The sequence below is a fragment of the Mugil cephalus genome, chromosome 5 (genome assembly GCF_022458985.1).
Source record: "Mugil cephalus isolate CIBA_MC_2020 chromosome 5, CIBA_Mcephalus_1.1, whole genome shotgun sequence".
Lineage (NCBI taxonomy): Eukaryota > Metazoa > Chordata > Actinopteri > Mugiliformes > Mugilidae > Mugil > Mugil cephalus.
The window spans coordinates 14563549-14586213 of record NC_061774.1 but is presented as its reverse complement, the minus strand read 5'-3'; positions in this window follow the sequence as shown (position 1 = coordinate 14586213).

The following is a 22665-nucleotide window of genomic DNA, read 5'->3' as shown; positions in this document are numbered from 1 at the left end:
TTTCCAGCGTGTCATTCACTGATGCCTTCCATGATGCAGGGAATTTATTATCAGGCACAAGGCTGGTTTGTTTTTGATAGTCCTTCCACAGGCCGTCTGTTGGGTTTCCTAGCAACAGGTCCGTGCGAGTGCTGGTGCAAAGGGGGGATGGCAGTGTCCCCATCCTGATTACCCTCTAATTACTTTAATGGAGGCGAAGCTCTCTGGATACATACCCCCACCTGCTCACAGACTCCTCCTAGACACCCAGAGTTTGACAGCTATCAAAGCAGCCACTCCTTATTTAAAGCTGGTGGGGGCCACTCCAAATCTTGCTTCGCTAAATGCATTTGGGCATCGAAATCGCTCATTAGAGGACACGTACGTCGTCAAGACAAAGCCGCTTGCGCCGACGGAAGACACTTTCAAAGTGGCACGCTGCGATTAACATTTAAAACAAAGGCTTCAGCCCGACCGAGCCCATAGCGTGGCTGCAGACCGTTTGTTCCCTCATAGCTGGTCACGCAGTTGCGCGTCACATCCTGCCATCTGAAGCATTGTCGCTGCGCACCTGCAGTTCAACGCACGTTCACATGCCACCGTCGCACGCTGGTTTCTTCCGTCTGATTCGTGTCACAGTGCGAGAACCTGCGGCAACTGTAAAGCGGGGAATAAAAAGTCTAAATGGGAACTGAGAAAAAGAGAAATAAGCTGAGGGGGAAAGAGGAACAAGTGGAGGAGGATGAGGTGGTGGTGGTGGTGGTGGAGGGAAATGGCAAGGAACTGACAGGATGAAAAAAAAACATGATTTTGGCGAGCACGAAGAGTTCCCATGGAGAAATAGAAACTGTATTTCTAAATCTGCAGCGCGGGCACAGATGTGCGTCTTCGCGTGTGCATGCATGTGTGTGTGTGTGTGTGTGTGTGTGTGGGTGTGTGTGCGCTTATTGTAGATATGTGCGTTCATACACATGTACCCCACCTCTTATTGTGTGGGTGGATTTGTTGAGCACGCTGGAACAAGTTGCAGAGTAATAAAAGATGTTCCCTTTGGCTAAATATTCTCCTCGGTGTTCCAGTCTCACTGTTTACTGCTGTGATCCAACTCATCTCATGTTTAAGGCTGCAGCAAAACCGGGATGCAAAAATCCATTCACATCACTTTCACCTGTCACACCTCTGAATTTGAATCTAATAATAAGCAGAGCAGAATTTTTATGTCTGTGTAGAGTTGTGGCATATATGTACCAATCATGGTATGCAGTTTTACATAATATACTAAACGTGCCTGCTTTGATTTCTTATATAACACTCTCACTTCACACTGAACTGCCCACATCTTGCGGGCGTAGTTTGAAACGCCAACAAACACACACCAAGGAAAGAAAATTCTACTAAGTGTCTGCTCCGGCTCAGTCATTTGTTTGTGTCATTTCCACTCAGCCTCCAGCTATGGCCCACCTTCCTGCGCAGACCAGGGTGGTTACTATGGTGAAGAGCTGCGAAACCGTGTTTACCAGCGTTGCGTTTTTCTTTTTACTACTTTCTCATTGCGGCAGGATTTGCAGAGAGCATCCCCGGTAGGCCTTCTTCAATAATATTCTTCAACAGTCGCAGCGCAGAGGACAAAACCCTTCACAAAGCCACTGCGCTTAAGTTTAGCTGGCGCCGCCGCCTCTGTCTTTAAGACACTGCTGGAGAAATCAGCGCGGGGCTGACGGTGACTCAGAGTGTGTAGGCCTGTAATGCGGGAGGAACAGAAAGAGGCGTCTATGTATAGAGCGTCTTCGCAGCCAGCCAAAGGCTCTGACAGCTTCAATACACAGATGATTACATAACGACATAGCTGTCATAGCTCTATACAAAAACGTATATGTGTGCGGATGAAGCACAAAGGGTTATACTCCTCATCTCTGGGATTTGTTTCCATGCCCACTTCATCACGAAACGCTGCGTCTTTGAAGAAACCGTGCCCACTGCTACCCACTCGCCCACACCAATCAGTCAGGGCAGCTTATCCAAAATACTATTCAAGCTGGCGTGTGTTAGCTGTGTTATTGGGGGGGGCGGGGTGCGGCATGATAATAAGAGTGGGTTCATTTTCGCACATGTTTCCTCAAAGAATCCCTTGAATTGACACGCGTGTGCCTATCTGTGCATGTGCTTTTAAGCCTGTGACTGACGTGTTCCTGCGTGAGCGTTCGTGGGTTCGCCTCCCGCATCTCTCGGGGTGTGCTCCCAGAGCGGAGGGAGAGGGTCCGCATTATAGAACCGAGGAGCCAGACTCTCTGCGAACGCTCCGGCCACCATTATCTGATGACTGCGCGCGGCTTCCACGGCTAACTGGGAGCTAAATAGTGTTTGTTCGCTGCAATTCGATTTGAGCCTGAGAAAGAAAGAAAGAAAGAAAGAGCTGGCGGATTACGAGCAGAACATGTGCACGTGTAAGCTGCTGCGGGAGTATGTGCACGCATGCATGGCCACAGAATGCCGTAGTGTGTAGTATTTTCTCACTGGCATGAATGAGTCAGCAGGTTTAGGTCCCTCGGGTTCAAAGAGCGGAGGGAGCATTTGTAAAGGGCATCTCCCTCTTCTACAGTTCATCACTTGCATAACTACCTAACCTCCTGTTCTATGTCGTTTATGTTTCCTCTGGGGATTTAACATTTTATCTTTCTCTGCTTTATTGGCATACAAAGAGAAAATCTGAGCAATAAATGGGTAGTTTTGACAAATGTTCCTCTCTTCTCCCCTGCGTCAAATTATAAGAACGTAAAATTTGCATAAATGCTGCAGAAACACTTTTTTGTGACTGTTCCATTTTTTTTATGATTTTTTTTGTTTCTGATGCCAAACTGCATAAAAATGACTCTGCTTCACACTGATTCCTATCTATAATAATGAGAAAGAGACTGTTAGCATCAGTTGCACCTCCAGTTTGCCCAGATGGCCTCTGTGAATCTTTGCCAAGGCCTCAGGCTGCATTAGCAAACAAGCGTAGAGTCCCGGCACAATCTGGTTAATTATAATTCCACAAGTACATTACATCGCAGTTATAAGGAAGCTTACTGAGTCCGATTGCACCGAGAAAGACTTTACTACAAACTATGTAAAAAGATCTTATTTGTGAGCAGTTGAAGGGAGGAAGGCGTTTTATTTGCAACAACAACAGAAAAGCTTGATTCATGCTTCTGCGTCTGATTTATGTCGCCGTCTGACGTGCACCGTCACGGAAATGTACCTGCATGTTGTGACTGGTTCAGTGGCCGGAGAAGCACAGAAAATTCAGCGTCCCTCTGCCTCCTACGCACCATCACACATCTTTTTGATTTCACTCCTTTCAGCATTTTTTGTGAGCCACTCAGTTCCAAATGCTGTGAAGTACACAGAGGAACGCAGAATAACAAAAAAAAAGAAAAAACAATAAAAAAAAACATAACCCTCTGGAAACACTGCTAACTAATTGCTAACTGGTGTTTTAGCGGTGCAATTGTAGAGCGATGCCAACTTCTCAGCTAGCACTCGTGTAGACTAGATGTAGTGCAGCAGTAGAAACCAGGTTTAAGAATTACTTTTATTATTCATCATCTTTTTATAGTCATGGACATCTGTAAATGTCAAGTCAACCCGCTGGCGATGTGGATCACCATACCAGAGCTGCCAGCCTTCCTCCCCTAAAGCTTAATTTATAGTCGTGGGTCACGTATTCACCGCAGCCTACAGAGGAACCTGATGTACACAAAGAATTCTAACTCAGCGTAATTACAGAACAGCGAAAAAAGGGGAAAACTGTAAAGGCTCATTTAAAGTACTGCAGTATTGGACACTGTAACCTTATACTAGTGCATAGGTATTCAACAGGGGATCCGCGAACTTTAGGGGGTCCGTGGAGGTACTGCTGGGGAGTCGCAAAATGTTTGGCTGATGAGGCATTTTATATATATATATTTAATTCATTTCATTTCATTTTCCTCCACAAGTTTATATTTCCTTCATTACACACTAACACAAATCCTACGTTTTCATAAATGGAGGTAGAAGACCTTATCTGTCAGCGATACACAAGCTGTCTCATCAGCACACCGTGTCACACACTACACCACACTTACAAAGACCTGTCAATCTAAGCCTCCTGTCCACAGTGGGCCCCGCTCCTGTCGGTGCTGAGACAATCGTGAGGCCGCATGTAACACAGCGACTCTGTCAGGTTCCCCGCAATTGGCCGAGAGACTGTTTAGTCCCCAGGTGAAATCCCAGACGCACGCTGCAAAATAAATTAGCAGAAGAGAAGCTAACAGCTCGTTCCCATCAGCATCCATTCATCCAAGGTTAAGAGGTGTGTGCTTCTCATCAGGGTCGGACATCTCGTTAATTTGGGAGCATCTGTGCCATTAGATGGCTTGGTGATTCACAGTCCCCACTACATTTAGCTATATTTAAAGTGAAAACCTATTCATATATATACATACATATACACATCACTAGGCTGAGTTTAACTAGTCCAAACACTAGTTGGCGCTGTGTCTTTTTTGCCATTTGGGTTAATTTTTGTTTCTACTTCGTGCTTCACTTTCAACAACGGCGTCTGAAACTTTTGCTGAAATTTGGCAGACCAATCACAGCCTTCTGCTGGTGCAAGAGCAAGAACCTGTTCAAGAAACAGACTTCATTCTCAAGAGGGTCTCTGGACGTCTCTGTGGGGTTTGGCTGTGTGCGCAGCAGGTCTGGTGAAATGGCCTGTGAAAACAGCCTGGCTCGCTCCTCTCTATCACTGCTCAACACACCCAACTGCATTCCCATCACTTCAGAGGACATTGCGTTTAATGATGTTTCATTTTCATAGCTATGCGCCGTGGAAGCAGATGTATGTCCTCACGTCATGAGCAATACAAGTAGGCACTCTCTTTCATTTTTCTCTGTCTGGCTTTCTTACACTAGCGGATGAATTCCCGCTCTCGCTGATTGTGGCAATTCACTATTTGTCTTCATTCCGGGGCCTTGGGAGACGTCCGCTGGCGCTGTGTGAAGGTGAAAGATTAGTAGATACTAATGTACGTTATGCTCCCTAACCCTACATGACGTCCCATAACAGCAAGTGGATAACTAGCCCTGTTTCCCTGTTCTCCCTCTGCCCAGTCAAGAAATCATTCCTGTAAGTAGGCTCTAATTCGCATGCAGCAATGCTCTCTCTTTCTCTATGGAAACAGTCTCCCCTCTGGTAAGTACATTTAAAAATAGACATGCACGAGCAATTAATAGTTTGTGTACAAATATTCATGAAAATAGCACAAATACGGAAAGCCACACAAGGAGGACACGTCCTCCTCCAACCCATGGGAGTCTGGTTGGTGAAGCTCTGCAGGCCTGGAGGCTTATTACGGAGCGGAGAACACCTCCATGTTGCACTGCTGCAACAAGAAACCTGCTTGTGTGTGTGTGTGTTTGAAAGGAAGAAAGAGAAAGATTTATGGTCTGCGTTTTAGGCTGTTTGTGCTACTGCGTGATTCATTACATGGTCCGGAATAGAAAGTCTCCCCCCTTGCGTCAGAGGGAGACTGTACATGGGGTGACCACAGGCTGACCATTGAGACTTGGGGACAAAACTGGAGAAAAAAAAGGAAGAAAAAAAAGTCTGGCCACAGAGAGAGAGGAAATGAGAAGTTAAAAGTCAGACTTTGTTCTCATTTTTTGTTTATGAGTGCCACATAAACAGATTTTTCAAAAAAAAAATAAAAAAAACAAAACGGGGCAGGACAACTTGTTTACAGCTGCAAAAACTTTTTTTTTCATAAGTGATTCAGTATTTATTACAATATGTTTACAGTATAAATTAATAAGTGGTGTAGAAGGCCTGGTCTGGTATCACTGAATAAGGACTGTTAGGTTGAAATAATGAGCTGTAGATAGACAGGACTAGAACTAAATTTAATTTCTCTCTCTCTCTCTTTTTTTTTTATAGAAAACTCGAAAATTCTCCCAAATAAAAACTGTTAAAAATATGAATAATTTGAGGAATAAATATATAAATATAGGTATGTGGATTTTGATTCATTTCATGTTTTAATAGTAATGAATGTGTACACTGTGTGAGTGTGTTTGTGTGTGTGTGTGTGTACTGCCGACCCTCTAATGACTTCCTCATTACCTTCTCCCAACCTTTAAATGTGACATCACCTATAATACCTCAGTAATCTCATTTTGCAGAGGGGTGTGTTTCTGCTGTCCAGTTTTTCATCATTAGGCTGTAGTTCATTATGTTGACATTTCCGGTGTGTGGTCTCTCTCTCTATCACACACATACACACACACACACACACACACACACATTACTATCCTGGCATAATTTCCTCCATATTGCCAAAACCTATGGTCAGAGTAGCATTACTGGGAATGACATCACCACGACCTTAATGATCAGTGGAGTGAAATTAAATTTCACAAATGATGTTGAATACTTTGTTTTTGTATTACGTCAACTGTGACTTAATGAGCTTATGCTTCATCTGTACCAGTTTGTTGTCTTTTTTCTTTTTCTTTAAGATGTTTATTCCAGACAGTTCTGCTGTATCTGTTAGTAACGTTTTATTGATAACCTGTCAGGAGGAAAACCATGAAAATATTAGCAGGAACTGACTTTCAGCTGAGTCCAACATATGCAAATATACTCTACTAAATTAGAGCGCTATTATTCTTATTTTTTTTCTGACTCTTCCGCTCCAAAAGTTCTGGGGTGGAAAACGCTCCTCTGCCAATGCCTTAAGATGTCTAGCGTCTGGACTGACTGGGAATGGGATCAAAAAGTAGCAAGCTGATAACTAAAGGGACATTTCAGTGTAGTTTCAAAGTACAAGAATAAATATTTCAGCTTGTTGTCTGTCTTACTTTGTATGATAGCTGAAGACCTATAGCTGGCAGTGTGCGAAATAGTGAAATAAAGCCACTTATGCAATTCTTGTGGGCGAGGGTACACGATCAACCAATTACGTAGCGCCAGAGCAGGCGTTCTGGATGCTAAGTGGGAATGAAAGAGGCGGCTGTCTCCCTGTTACATGTCTGTGTATCATCAGAAGGATTTTGAAGGTGTCATTTTACGGTGAAATAGATGTATAATAGATGCAAGTTGGTGGGAACACGGCGGCCACTATGCAGTGTTAAATAAAAACTGACAAAGCTGTGGGACTTTGACCACAAGAATATATATATATGACTCATTTATCGCAGAGAAGATACCGTGCAAAGCTGATGTGTCTTTCATCTTTCACATATAAATGTCTGTGAAGTTTCACGATTATCCAGGTCATGGTATTTATCTAAAAGGTGTTTAAAAAAGGCAACTGGACTCATAGAGTTTGAGAAGATGTTTTGGTTCTTACATAAACAAGTCAACAAGTTTCTGAAGGGTTTCTCCCCACAGAGTTCCCTATTTATACCTCAACTTCTCACCAGCCGCTTAGAACTGAAGAGGCTACTTAGATGAGTGGTGAAACATCTTCTCGAAAGTCTACAAGTGCCTTTTTTTAAACGCCTTTTGGACTTTCACATGCACACATGTGTTGGAGCCAAGTAGACTGACCACCTTCATTCAGTTTGCTGCGGGGAACGTCTTTCTTCTTGTCATATGAGCGAGAGGCGGCTTGGATCTGACTCATTTATCCACCATCAATGGTGCATTGAAGTGTCTGGTAATAACTATTGGATTGCTTTAGCTGACCAAAATGAACCAGCAACCCAATCTCAGTTCAGAGCATTAGCATTATAATAGCTAACTGAAGGGAGGTGGGGGCAGTTTATGGTGGCAGTGTGACAGTTGATGCATTAACCAACATGATAAGGCTGACACGTATGTGTGAATAGCTCCAAGCCATTGGGCGCTCTGTCACAGTGCATTCTACAAACACGACTGTGTCTGCTTATTAGATTTTAGGTGAAACAATCAGCCGCGAAGAGCTTTACTCAAACAGACGCTCAGTGTCTGAGGAGCTGTCCTGAATGTGAAGCAGGGGAAGAAGAGCCGACAGTGATGGACGTCGCCGTAACATTACTGTAAATGAGTCAGCAGCCTTTTATCCTAAAGCTACTTTACTACATTTTGAGAGAGCCGCCTGCCAAGAACAGCTTAGGCCCAAGTGTGTTTGGACACCAGCACATTTTTTTTTATTATTATTTTAGCTATTTATCAAAATGTACTGTATATAACCCTTAAGGAAGAACTCCCATGGTTGTAAAATGAATATGGGCTTAGAGCGCAGACTCTCTTGGAATATAAAACAGCTTTAGAGTCAGTTATCCAACCACTTTTGAGTCGTCAAGTAAAATTTCTCTTAAATCATTTAGAAGTATTCTGAAGTTTCACATCTGGTGTCTGTGGCAACTTCGCATGCACTACAGCTGTAGCAATACTAACAAGTATTCAGAGCCTGAATGAAAGTGAGGGTTACTAATGTAACCCAGGTTCTATGAATTAACCGTCTCCATAGATCAGGAAGTATGAAATAGGACCGAGGAAGTGCTCAAGGAAAGTTTGTGATGCTTCAGCTATAAAATAAACTCTGTGTTGAGAAAAATGACAATTTAAATTACAATTCACCTCCGTCTCAGTCGACCTCACACTGTTTTCTGAGCGAGAGCTGAACACTGCAACGGATACATTTCAAGCACGAATTTACAAAAGCAGATCATTTGAGACGAGGAGGGAAGTCGGAGTCATTGGAAGTCAATACTACAGATCTCTGCTCGGCTGGAAAGTTATAGTTGAGATGAATATTGCTCTGGCAGAGAGAAGGTGTGGGGGTGAGAGCCACTGGGGAGGAAGAAGAAAAAAATTTCATATGTGGGCGTGTGGAAGGACATGTGCAGGAGGATCGTTCGCAGACAAAGATGAGGCCGAATGCGCGAAGGCAACAAGTCCGAAGGGAGTGAGAGGAATCATGAAGGCACGTGAGGTCTTTTTCTATCTCGGCAAGACCCGAGAGAGGCTGTTACAGAGATGGTCAATATCACTCAGCTTAGCCTCCATATATATTACATTTTGATTATGTCGGGGATACATGTTGGGCTCAAAGACAGAGATGCTACACACACACCCACAAGGGAACAGAACACAATCATGCCACTTCTTCCATTATTCCACTGAGATTTGAATTCATTTTCAGATACATCCTTTGTTTATTGTATTCCTGCCCTTGGAAGATGGTTTGTTATTGTGAGGTCTCTTCTCATAAGCTCGTGGTGATTTACAAAGCCCACCTGCTCCCCGGCTTTACTCCTCTCCCCTTGTACTGTCATACCGGATCCTCATCCTACCTGGGCAGTAAAACAACAAAGTGTCCATCTGGGGATTTCAGCACAGATGCAGCTCTGCCTCTAGATATTTTTTTTTTCTTTAACAGGCCCTCAGCTATGCAAATACAACGTCGTCATGGCAACTTGTCTGCCAGAGACCGAGCTTGAACCCGTCGTTTTGGGTTAATATGTCCTGTTGTTACCCATTACACATTCATAACAACTTAATGCGCAATTTGGAAGCATTGAACTTTTCCATCATCAATGTATCATCTGTGTTTGTGTAAGAACAGGAAAGACAAGCCCGAGCAGAGGAAACGTTTTTTAAGGCTGTTGAAGGGGAAACTGACGACGACCGAAGATGCCAAGGAGAGCTAAAAGCATTCGGCTCGTTCATTACCTCAGTCTGGGAGGAAAGAGGAGGCTGAAAGCACCGGAGGCCACAGATGCAGACAGACTGCCTGTGTCTGGAGCCTGAACCCAGATCTACATCTAGATCCAGGTCATTCCCAGCCGTCTAGCTCTGGCTGTGTACCAGCACAAAGCCCTTCCTCCAAACACCCAGATGCTGCAGGCTGTGGTCGGCCACAGTTAACCAGCGGACTGACAGCAGAGGAATTTATTTCTACTGCACCGTACTGAGACTGTGTGTTGCGGTGTGGGAATTAGGTGACGCACAGTGCGATGGTCTCACTCCTGACCCCTTTTAAATAGTTTATATAGTACACATTCAGCCTTGAGTGTGTGTGTGTGAGAGCCTTACTCTGACTTCCATTAGACAGTATTAGATGTTGAACCGCTGCTCCGTCCCAGGGGGCGACAGCAGATTGAGCTGCGACGATTACCCAGAGAGCCGTGCAGAGTGGTGTGGTGTGCATACGGCCCAGTTTCTGATGCATGACTGATCTATAAATTCACTTTGAGCTTTGGGGTGAGTTTTTTTTTTTTAGGGTATTTATGTTCCCCTGGATCACGTGTGCCCCGTTAGCACAGGGCCACATGTCAGCGTTTCAGGTCAAGCAACACGCTCACAACAGGACGCGGGCAAGTGAGCGAAACTAACAAGAAACAGAACGGGACGTCTTGCAGGAGGTGAGAATGCAAGACTGAAGTGTGAGGGACGCATTCTGTTGCTTCAGCTGACGCTTTGAACTTTAAAATGCATGCATGTACGCTCACTGGTCAAAATATTAGGTATTTTAGAATGCAGCCCTGCAATAAGTCCTCCTTCATGACTTATATGAATGTTCTGGTTATGTTGAAACAATGTAAGAAAGGTGATAATGCAATTTATTAAAACGTAATTATTTAAAAATATTTTGTTGTATAGTTATTTGAAACGTGAAGCAGTTATATTAGAATACATACATTTTCTCTAGCGTACATAATGAACTGGCAATCGCGTGGATGAAATAAAAGTTTTAAGTAATTATACAAAAGAACCTTAGATTAACACCATCACTGTGTTTTTTGGTATGTTTGTTTCAAGGTTACTGTCATCAGAGACGTCAGGGAGCTGTAAATTCCTTTCTGTGAATGCATAACAATAAATAGCAAAATGAGACCATGAAGAAAAACACATTTTTCAATTTTAGAAAAAAGAAAACAAAAACGTTATAGGTATTTCACATTTATGAAGTTTAGAAGGTTTCTCCTTTTTGTTTTCTTTCCCAGAAATATACATAAAGTACCTAAAATACGACTTATTTTGCTGATGTTTCCAATTGTTAGTTCCAGTAACTTTTCACTTCCACCATATGTGCGGTGCATTTAATTAAAGCCAGCAAGCATTTTTATCTCAAATCTGATTCATAATGTGAAGTAACATTAATTTAAATGTGGAGTTGCTATATTTACAGGAATTAATCTGCGTCTTAAAAACATCTCAGCCGGCGATGTTTTCAGCCTAAAAGCCCGCTGAGCCGCTCAGCTGGTGTTGAGGGAAATCACGTTGCTATTATTTGACCATATTTTACACAATGATGTTTGGTAATTGTCTGGGGGCACTACACGGTTTCATCAGAATAACACCTCTGTGAGACGTCGTTGCCAGAGTGGGTATGACTAATGTAGAAACACCCCGCACTTTGTATTTCAATGCAACGGAGAGCCGACATCAGCGGCTGACCTGACTATTTGTCTTTTAAAATGTTGCAAACCCCTGCGGTCAAGATTAAAAGCTTCATGGAAAATGTTCCAAAATATGTGGAGGTAGCTGGCTATTAATCTGTGAAATGTCCGGTCCCAAGTGGCGGTGATGTTTGGGTGTAATTTTGTTTTGTGATATTGGTAATAAAAACATGTATCAAAGCGCTTTCCGTGTATATTCGAGTATTCAACTCTTTGAATACGTAGCGCTGTAGAACTATTCCGGCAGGCTGCCATTTATTTAACCAAGAAAAGTTAACAATTATTTTATAAGTGCTCAATAATTACAGCAGCCTGATGGGCGGATTATGGAAAAGTCATGCGAGGTGTAGCTTTCAAATGCCAACAATAGAGGTGTTGCTTCATGTTATTTAAAGCGATACGGTTTTCAGTTTCCTCTTCTATAGTATAGTAATACTCATTTAGCTTCCAGTGCGCACAGAAATCCCCTCTTGCCATGTTTCTTCCTTTTATTTATTTTTAGAAAATGTATTAAAAGAGTTCCTTTTGTTAAACAGTGTTAAACAGACCGGACTTTTTTTTTTTTTGCTATTCCTTGCAGAAGCACAGCTGTCTGTATGTTCCCTAGATATGCTCGGACTGATGACCACCATCTCATGCATAGCGAATAAGAAACTATACAGTGAGTTAATCACTGACCGGTAAGAGGGAAATGGCCAAGAGGAATGTGATGAGTGACACGGCGAAAGTAGGTCACAGGGTATTCTCTACACCGCGCTTCCACCCAGGCTGAATGACTCCCATCCACTTCCTCCTGTTTCTCTCCAATGCGCCATTTTAAAGCAATTTCATCCTCCTCCTCCTCCCCCCCGCCTTCTCCCCTCTTTCCCATTCATTGTTACCATACCCTCCCTCCCTGCCTCTCCCCGTGTCCTTCCATCTCTCAGAAAATCTCTTTAACAGAGTGAGGACCTTTTCCTCTCCTCCTCCAGGCATATTCGGTGCAGTTAATGGATAGTTGAGAAATTACTAGCGGCAGAAAGGGGGGGAGGAAGGAAGGGCCGAGAGTGGAAAGGGGAGGGGAGGGGGTGGCGCAGGCTTCTCTTTTGTCTGTAAAATATCATTGGTAGGAGACTAATCAAATCACAGCCCTATAGAAAAGCTCTGGACACATTGTCACCGTGCATGCCGAGAGGACCTGAACGCTGCCGTGAATCCTGGTTTAAAAATCAAGCTGCCTTAAATAACATTTCATTCAGATTCAGTTTATCTCATGAGGAGAGGCACTGCAGACACCACGGCCTTTCCAATATGACAGCAACCTTTGGAGAGACCTGTTTCTTCCCTCCTCCATTTCCCTCCAGCTCTCTTCAGGAGGTTAATTTAGATTTTTCTTCCTCTGTGACATCACTCCCTCGTCTTCCTCCCTCTTCCTTCCCCGTCCCATCATTACTCCCACTCTGTCTGTGGTACCAGGGGCTGGCTTGTTGCCTCCTCTGATCTTTGCGTGTCTCGGTGTAGATCTAATGGTTAAGTAATGACTACACATCTCATCTTTAACCGCTGGCTGATCAGGCTGAGATGTCTCTGCGATCTTTTCTCTAGGTGCTCATTGATTTCCTCAATGAGGGCTTAATAAGTTCCAGGGGAATAGTCATTATGGGTGAGTGAGACTGGGTGTTGCCTCGTCTTTAATGAAGCCTCTTATGAAACACGGAAGGCAATTATATAAACCACGGTAAGAGGATACCGCCCCGTGAATGCGATGAAATGGCCCTTGATAATGTTCGAGAAGAAAAGGAAGAATGTGGGAAATGAAGAATATCAGGTACAAAACACGCCCCCAGCTACTTCAGCAATCACAGCTCGCCCTGAAACATGTTGCTGAATAAATAACAAGGAACACTTCAGTGCCCTCAGAAAAAAGGCGTCGAGTACAGGACACCTGGAATTAAATATCATGACACTAAAACATAGTAGAAATATTATTATGGCGTAAGTCAGGTGTCTAAATTATTGAATTTCATCCTGGGTCAATAAAACTAGACTGAAGAAGAAAAGACCCAAATCCAACATCTGGTGTCATGGGCTCAACACCATAGTTACTATGGATGTTATTTGCGTGTAGTGTGGCATACTACATGCAAATATCATCCAAAATGGCTCCTGACAAAGTGTGTGTTTCTATGTTTTCATTGTCACTCTTCTTTGTGGGTATTTCAGTATTTATTTATAATAACTAAGAAGGCTGTTGATGTGTTTTCATTTCAAATCATGCCCATTATGCTCATTAATTCAAACAGTAAATGTGGCCGTGCAGCTGCCGTAAACATAAACATAACGGACATAATCACATCTAACTGGTGTGTGTATGTGTGTGTATATAAATGAGAGATAAAGAAAATAATTGACAGATTCGAGTTTAAACTAATAGCTAACAGCTTTTAATAGCTAAATGTAGTAGGAACAGTGACTCACCAAGGCATGTCATGACAAACACACTCCCACATAATTGAGATGTCTGACCCTGAGGAGAAGCACACAACTGATCTTACCTTGGATGAGCGGTTGTTGATGGGAGTGAGCTGTACTGTTAGCTTTGCTTAGCTAATATTGCAGTGTGGCTCAGATTGACAGGTCTGGACTGGTGTGGGGCTCTGTGTGAAACTGTGTGCAGTTGAGAGAGCTCCTGAATGAAAGATATCCCTTTACTAAAATGTGTTGGAATCATGTTAATGCGCAGTATTTAAAAAAAAATTAATTTGTGGTGGAAAATTCAAAGAAAAAAAAAATATATAAAACATGTCTAATCAACCAAAGATTTTGCGACCCCCGCTGCAGTACCTCTGCGGACCCCCTAGGGGTCGCAGAGTCCCTGTTGAAGACTTATAGGCTAAACTAAATAACAGCACCACATCCATGTTTAATTTAGTCCAGTTTAGCAAACTGGACCACTGGCCTCCTGAAATACACCTGTCTTTACTCCTATGTTTCCGATCAAATACAGGGTTCTCTGCTGTCAAAAAGACCTATTGTGACAGAAAAGGGAGAGGGCAAGCATGAGAGGAAGACGAAAAAGAATGAGTGAGGCAACGCCGCCACCTCTAAACTGTCACGTAACAAGGCCGTAATGGCCGTGATAAGGATAATTAAGAGATGACAATGTGAATGACGCGGCCTTGTATCCACACAGCATGTAATAAAACTGTACATCACTGTGTCAGTGCCGGGCTCTAAAAGTGTGCCTCAGACCTGAGCTGACAGTAAATGTGAGTGCCCTCGTGCCGTTGCTGAACAACGTTTTAAATCCAGAAATAGCCTTTGTCTCTTCTCTTCATTTCTGCGTTCAAAGTGAAAATGGATGACATGTCCAATGGATTCTAAAATGATCCTCCTTCATATTGAAAAGCAAATTACCACTCTGGTATTTTTTTTTCTTTTTCTGTCCCGTGCAAATAGAGAGAATATTTCAATTGTTCCGCCTGACACGTTTCCTAGCGGGAACTGAATCCCAAAATCTTCAAAAAGCCTTCTCATGGATAGGAGAGAGTGTAGTCTCTGGGAGGGAAAGAGCAGCGAGAGAGATAGAGAGAGACAGGACAGAAAAATAGAGCGGGATAGAGAAGGAGAATATTATATTTGATAATTTGCCTTCATACGGATTCTCCGTAAGCTTGAATGAGCCTATTTTCTGTCATTGTGTGAGAGAATTTAACGAGTGTCTGATGAATGGTGGGCTCTGCAGCAGCAGGTACATTAAAAGAACAGCCCCTGCCTATTAACTCTCCACTTTATGGGCTCCCTCCTCACTCATAATCACATCTTGTCGGAGATAAGACTCGCTCTATTTATACCTGGATGTTTTCTCGTGGAGGGATTGATAATAGTTTGGGAAATAGGTGTGACAGATGGACTCCGGGGCTTCCTATTGTGCATCATAAAACGCTCCCTCATCCTTCCCGGGGATTTGAATGATTATCCAGAGGAGGAAATTATTGCTCTGTGGATCTTTTATTATTGTCATTTGTAGCACAAGTCTCCGCTGAGCACGAATTAAAGAGAGAGCAATAGTTCTATAGATAGCAAATGTCTGTGCCCACAGGGCTGGAAGCGGTAGGTGTGCAGAATCACACAGCAGAAGTAGACGGCGGAGTATGTGATCAGCAGCACTCCCACTGAGGGAGACAGCGGTGAGAAATAGAGACACTCAGAAAAAAGGCCCCAGGCTCTTTTTAGCGCTACTTTCACCCAGCTTTACTCATTCCAGTCTCCAGTTTACTCACTCTCCACGTCTACACGCCGACTACTGTATACAGTAGCAGGCAGAAGTAAAACAGAAGCACACACATTATTAAGGAAATGCGGCAAACAAGCTTCGCAGACAAAGCAATAGCTGCTCATGTGTTTAAATTCTGATCAGGAAGTAAAGAGTAAAAGTGTTGACTGACTGTGAACAAGCAGCGTGAGTAATGTGGAGTAAGGTGGAGGAACTACCTCATAAGGTTTTCTAATTTAAGACTTTGTTCATTCTCAGTTCAGGTCGTTAAAAAGAACAAAAAGTCCACCTGAAAATCCTAACCTTTTCAGAAACACTGATCAGCCACAACATTAAAACCAGTGACATCTTAGACAAATTCAATCTTCTGTTGGGATTTTTTTTTTTTTTTTGTACCAGGCATTCCTTTGTGTTGATGTTACTTAGACATATAGCCTACACCAGACCACACCAGAAACCCCCACTCCATAGCAATGACACTTCCTCTTGGCCTGACACAGACACATACACAAAAACGCTATAGAAACAACTAAAAAAAAAAAAAAAACAGCACAAGGTGTAAATCCGGCCTCCAAATTCACTACATCCCAAACTGATCAAGTATCTGTGGGATGATCCTCAACCCATAGGACACAAAGACCCCACAGGGACAAGAGAGTCCTACACAATATCAATAACAGGAAGTTGAGAGTGGTCATAATGTTTTTTAATCAATAACCAGAACAGCATGTAAACACTCTGTGTGCACGTCCATTTGTGCTGACATAAATAAAAAGCTTTTTATTATAATGCACTTCCCTATTCTGCTCTTTGATTCGAGTTTTAACCTCAGGTCCTTTTCTCCACATTTTAACATTTCCTCTTTCTAGCTTCACATCACACGGTTTGTTGTTTTGGCAACAACTCCTACTGATAATTAATACACCCATTTTTTTAACTGCTGGAATTTTGTGACATTAATAAGAATTAAATACTGAGCGGGACTGTCCCTGAGTTTAGGTTCTGAGGACCCACAAGCAGAACACAAAGATGCAAACACAACAACTAATGCAGGCAAACTGAAGTCAGGAAACAGACTGAGGAAGAAATAGATTTACTAAACACAGAGGAGGTAACTGATACAGAGAAGACTGGAGTATAAATACACAGAGGGCTGACGGGACAACAAGACACAGGTGAAACTAACAAGTGTTGCCACACTCAGTAAGTGGGGAAAAAACACACAAGGACAGGAAATAGTGCTGCCTTCGAATGGGGTCATGTGTACAAGAAAAGCCCATGTAAATGTCCCCCTCGTGGGACATTTCACAATGTCGTGAGTGGAAATATCTGATAAGGCCAGAGCTCATAAGTAGTGACATGTTTGCTGACATTTACAGAAATACCAACAGTGAGTGGGAAGTTGCTTGTTGTATTGTAATTAAATCTTCTTTGGGTTTTTCTATGTTTGAAGAAATTCTCTGCGCTTTGTCAGCTTAAACTGAAAAGCATGCCAATATATATTCATATGTCAATGTTTTTAATGTGGAAAAATGATAAATAAAGTTGTACAAAAAAAACAAAAAACACTTTAAAGTACTGTACTCAGTATTGTTAAAACCAAGCAAAAACAAAGGTCACTGGACTTGAAACATTTCTGACACATCTCCAATAAACCTCAGGCAGGTCTAGTTCCTGTGATTTTAGTAAAACATGAACTGGACGGCTGGAAAACTTCAACGACGCTGACTTACTATGGTTTTCCTGCGTACTGAAGGATTTATTTTTAAACACATTATTTGTTTGTTTTTTTGTTTGTTTGTTTAGCTTTTGTGTCTTATTGTGATGGATGGCAATAGATTGGTAGACAGACAAATCAAGAATTAAACACAGGTCAATTATCTTTTAGGCCGGGGGTCGGCAACCCTCAACACTCAAAGAGCCATTTGGTCCCGTTTCCCACAGAAAAGAAAACACTGGGAGCCACAAAACCCCTTTGACATCTAAAATGAAGACAACACTGCATATATCGTTTTCACCTCTATGCTAGGCCTATAGTGTGTTGCATTTGTGAAATGAAACAACTGCTACAGAGAAAACGAAATTGCATTATGCATACATAACAGGGATTTATCCGTGGTTGGCTTACCTGGGGTCGAAAAATTCAATTAATAGCGGACTGGACCTGCCGGCGGGTGTCGCACGTCGCAGTTGTGACGTATATTTTGAGCGACAAAAAATTAAATACGTTTTATTTTAATGTTACAAGATCACCATCAATTCAAATTTAGAATTATATTTACTTAATATTTACTTATGAGTGACTAGTTGCCGCTATTCTGAGGCAGTTAGTTAGCGTGAAAAAGTGAACGGCTTTGATCAGCATCCTTGCTCCACACCGCTCGCCGCAGAGAGTCGCAACAGAGGAACGAAAGAGCCGCATGCGGCTCCGGAGCCGCGGGTTGCCGACCCCTGTTTTAGGCCATAGGTCTTCAACAGGGTGTCTGCGACCCCTAGGGTTCCGTGGAGGTATTGCGGGGTTGGGGGTCCCAAAATCTTTGGTTGGTTAGACATTTTTTTATTTTTTTTTAAATTCCCCCACAGTTTTAAATGTCTTTAAATACACATGAACATGAACCCGTGATATTTTAGTAAAATGGAGTATGAATGGAGGCAGAGGACGTTATCCTTCAGTCAGCTCTTCACCCGTTCAGCGATACACTAGCAGAGACCTGTCAATCTAAGCCTCCTCAGGTTCCCCCGCAATTCGCCGAGATCATATTCAGTCCTCAGGTAAAATCCCAGATGCATGCTGCAATGTAAGCAGAAGGGAAGTTAATAGTGCATGGTATAGGTATGTTTATGTCACATATGTTTATGTTTACAACTAAATTGTTGCACATGTTTGAAAAAAAATATGAATATTTGAACCTGTGTATTATCTGAATAGCTTAATATTCCTCCATCACTGAATAAATATGGCTTATATGTTACTTCGCTTGCAAAAGGAAATGAATTGCTTGAAGAGAGACTTTAAAGGGTCCTGGTGTGAGATTTAACCGTACCAGCCCTGTGTGTCTGCAACAGTAATAAAAGCTGGGCGCAGCTCCTGTCCGTTTACAGTGTAAACAGCACAGAAATGTCCTTCTTCCACTGTTCTCATAGGGGGATGGGAGTCTGGCAGCTCTGGCAACCGAAACACATCCATAATAGACACAAACAGACCACACAACATCAATACAAATACAATCATAACTCATGGAGTTATTATGATTGTTTTGGTTAAAGCCCTTATGTATCTATGTATGCAGAAACACAGCTGTTGCTGAGATGCTAAAATGTTCATCCATAAAAAAAAAACAAAAACAAAAAAAAACAGTCCCTGTGTCCCTTTATAAAGTCACACCAAACAGGAGCTCATAAATACACACATCCTTGTTTATCTACAGTATAATAGCCCCGAGTCCTGCTATCTCAGTGTGTATCGGCCGTATAAATAAATATGAGCTTATAAATAGAAATGGACCATGGGTAACAGCGCGCGACACATGAAGACCTGTTAACCTGTACACAACTCATACGCACACATACACGCAAGGATAACGCACTCATAAAGGACAGCTATGCATCTGTTTACATGAAAATGTATTTGCAGTGCGTCGCATTGTTCCCCTGTGTGAAGCTGTGGCTACGCCGAAAAAAAAAAAAAAATGTGACAGCTCGTATGTGCAGTCCACCCCTGATGACCCGTGATCCGCACGCTGGCCATTCCCATCATCCTATTGTTTACTCTCCCAGACCCAATCAGCTGTCTCCCATGGCAACGGCGGGGCCGTCCAATGAGTTTTTCCCGGGGTTCGGTGTGAGCTGGACGGGTTTCAAATGTGTGCTCAGCCACGCACACACTGAGATACACACACACGCACACACACACGCACATTATGGGGCCTGGGAGCCGACGCTGTGAGTCCAGATTGTCCCGTTAAACTGAAAAACTGTCAGGCCTCTGTTTGCCCATTTGCCAGTCAGAAGTTTGGACGTGCCTTTACTCCTCACGGTGGCATGAAACAGCTGAACAGTTCCCAGCTTTAATGTATCACCCCAGCTGTACATGTTTATGTTAATTTTTACACTGATTTGCTCATTAATTTCTTATTTCAAAACAATTTCTCTTTCTTTATTGCTTCCTTGGGTCTTTTTTGCTATTTTTACCATACCTTGCTTTCTTGACTTCCCTATTATTTCATTATTTGTTACCGCTAATCGAGACCAAGGGATCAGTTAATAGCCCATTATATGCGCTCTAGGCTGAGGCCTTCACAGTCTCGAGGAAAGCGTTGATATTCATCCATCACTTTCTCACCTATTTCCTCCCCTTCTCCTTCCCCCCTCCCTCTCTCTATCGCACGTCCTCACACTATCGGCCCTTCTGTCTGCTGTGCCCCCCACCCCTCCACCCACCCACCACCCCTCTCCACCTCCCACTGACAGACAGACTATCACATATGCAGACACTTCAAACATGCTCCTTTTCAAAGAGACCCCTGGAAGAGAGCGCGAGAGAAACCCTGAATAAGTCATCAAATCTGCAGCGTTTTCCTTCATACCCCCCCCAACCACCCGCCGTCTCCCGGCCTGTGTGTCGCGCTGCTTGTTTTGCGCAAATATTTTTATCCCTTGTATCTTTGCTTCTTCCTCGTGCCTTGCCAGGCCTCTCTACATTTAGTCCCAATTACTCAGTTCTGTTTAGTTTGCTTCCATGTCTTCATTTTCTGCCTGTTCCCATCGTTCTCCCGCCCACTTCTCATCTCCCCTTCCGCCGTCGCTGTGTTCCTTTTATCCTACTCGGCGTCGCGCAGATTTTCCGTTCCAATCGGGAATCTGACAGCAGGACCCCTCTAATAAAGCCTCAGCTGAGCAGGGACTTCCAGTGAAACTCTGCGTTTAATTCTGAGCTTGAGCGAAGGGAACATCTGTCTCGCCCTGCTCTGAGACGCCAGCTGCGTGATGCTAATGGTGCTTATATACATACAACACGTGCATCAGTTGCTGGGGGCTGCACACAGTCAGGAAGACAGGTTAGCAAAGACGCTGCTGCTGCTGAGCGCTCCCTCCTGTCTACCCTAAAAGAAGTTGTTCCCATGGCAACTCTGCCAGGTCTGTTAATCGTCTGTCAAAATATATAATGCTCCGTGATTGGGGGAAAAATACAGCGAACCAATGTATACCGTTGTAGAACGGGGCGGAAAATCACACCGCACAGCCGTCCCAAGAGACGACACTAAGAGCTATCTAATCAAAATGTTAATGAAATAAGCTATAATGAAACTTTAGCGCCTGTGGACACTCAAACGGAGGCGCGAACGCGTCGCAAGTCGAAATGTGTCAGGGGTTTTAATTTCAAAGGGTGGAGGGACGGTTTAAAAAAAAAAAAAGCAATATAATCCAGTTTTGCACGGCAGCAACATAACCTGCCCACACGCGGACGCCAGTGACTCACATCTCCAATATGTGAATCTATGTGGGATCGCTTGGGAGCGAGGAGACAAAGAGCAGGAGCTCGCATCCATGTGAGCGCCGTGTGATCCATGCTCCTGTTTGCTCTTGCTGTCTGAAGGCACCTCGCTCTCGTTCTCGCATCATCCGCCGCCGTGACTCAAACGGCGAAACTGTTTAGTTACATAGTTCAGTCTGTATGGTTGACAGAAAGAGGATGCGGGACACGCACAGTGACGAAGCAGGATGATATAACAAAAAGCGAGCGCGGTGAAACTTGATAGGCACTTCAAAATGGGTGATAGCGGGGCAGAGGCACCTCTGGACATGAAGAGTTCAAGTTGTTGAAGTAAGAAAGAAAAGAGCTGCTCCTGAACAAGACACAGATGGACGACAAAGTGAAAGACAAAGCAGGGTGAACTGCACAGGGACATGAGTGGGTCAGAGAATGAGCTGATAACTTGTGGGACTCTAGTGGCTCATGAAAGATACTCGCAGAGTGCAACCAACTTAATACTCCTCTCCCACCACTTTTTCAGGCAGGCGTAAGGGAAGGTGGCCACCGCTGACATTTCGGTGTAAAAAAGAAGGCCCTCTCTTACCCCAGTTTTGTGATTATATATTTTTTTACAGTAAAATTATGAAAAAAATCAGATAATTCATCATCACATCATGGAGATAAATCATTTAATTGTCACTAACAAACAGCTGCAGCATTTCCTGCATGCCACTGTTACACGTCACATTTGACTGTAAACTGTCACCACTGAAGGAGTTAAGTCGCAGTGGCGAAGGCAAAACCTCCAACCGCTGATGCCTTTAAACTGTAGCAGAAGAGATGAAATCACTAAAATAGTACCAGATGAACTTAAACGTGCAACTAGTGATGGAAATGAGACATTTGTGATAGTCGAGCTGTTGCAGAATGATCAAAGTCACCTCAAATGATTGCAAATAATCACTGTGGTTGGTTCTGTGGGCTGAGGGGCGGGGCTTGTACCTGATTAGTTTGGGATCTAGTGAATTTGGAGGCCAGGTCAACACCTTGTGCTGTTTTTCATGTTTTTCATTTTTAGTCGTTCCTAACCCATTTTGTGTGTGTCTGTGTTATGGCCGCTGCCACCTAGGGGGTGGGGGTGTCTGTCTGGTCTGGTCTATAGGTGGGTGCTACATGTCTAAGTAACATCCACACAAGTAAATGTCTGGTCCAAAAGTTTCCCAGCAGAAGACTTTATTCTCACAAAGACAGTCAATGTTATCAGCTTCTCCTGACGGTGGTCATAATGTTATGCCGGATCGGTACAGATGTGAAATTTTAAGAAAGTAAAATGTTTCCCATTTGTTTCCCAAAATACATAGAAATCACCCCGGCTCCTTTCGGAACCTACTCCAGCAGCATCAAAGCCCGATTTGATGTGGCATCGTGGTTAGAAGCGACTGCCGTTGTCTGAAAAATGAAACATAAGACGTGAGTAAACAGCAAAGAGATTGTATATAATCTGCGCGGGTAGCACAGCAGCTTTAAAGCACCCACACAGGGAGAG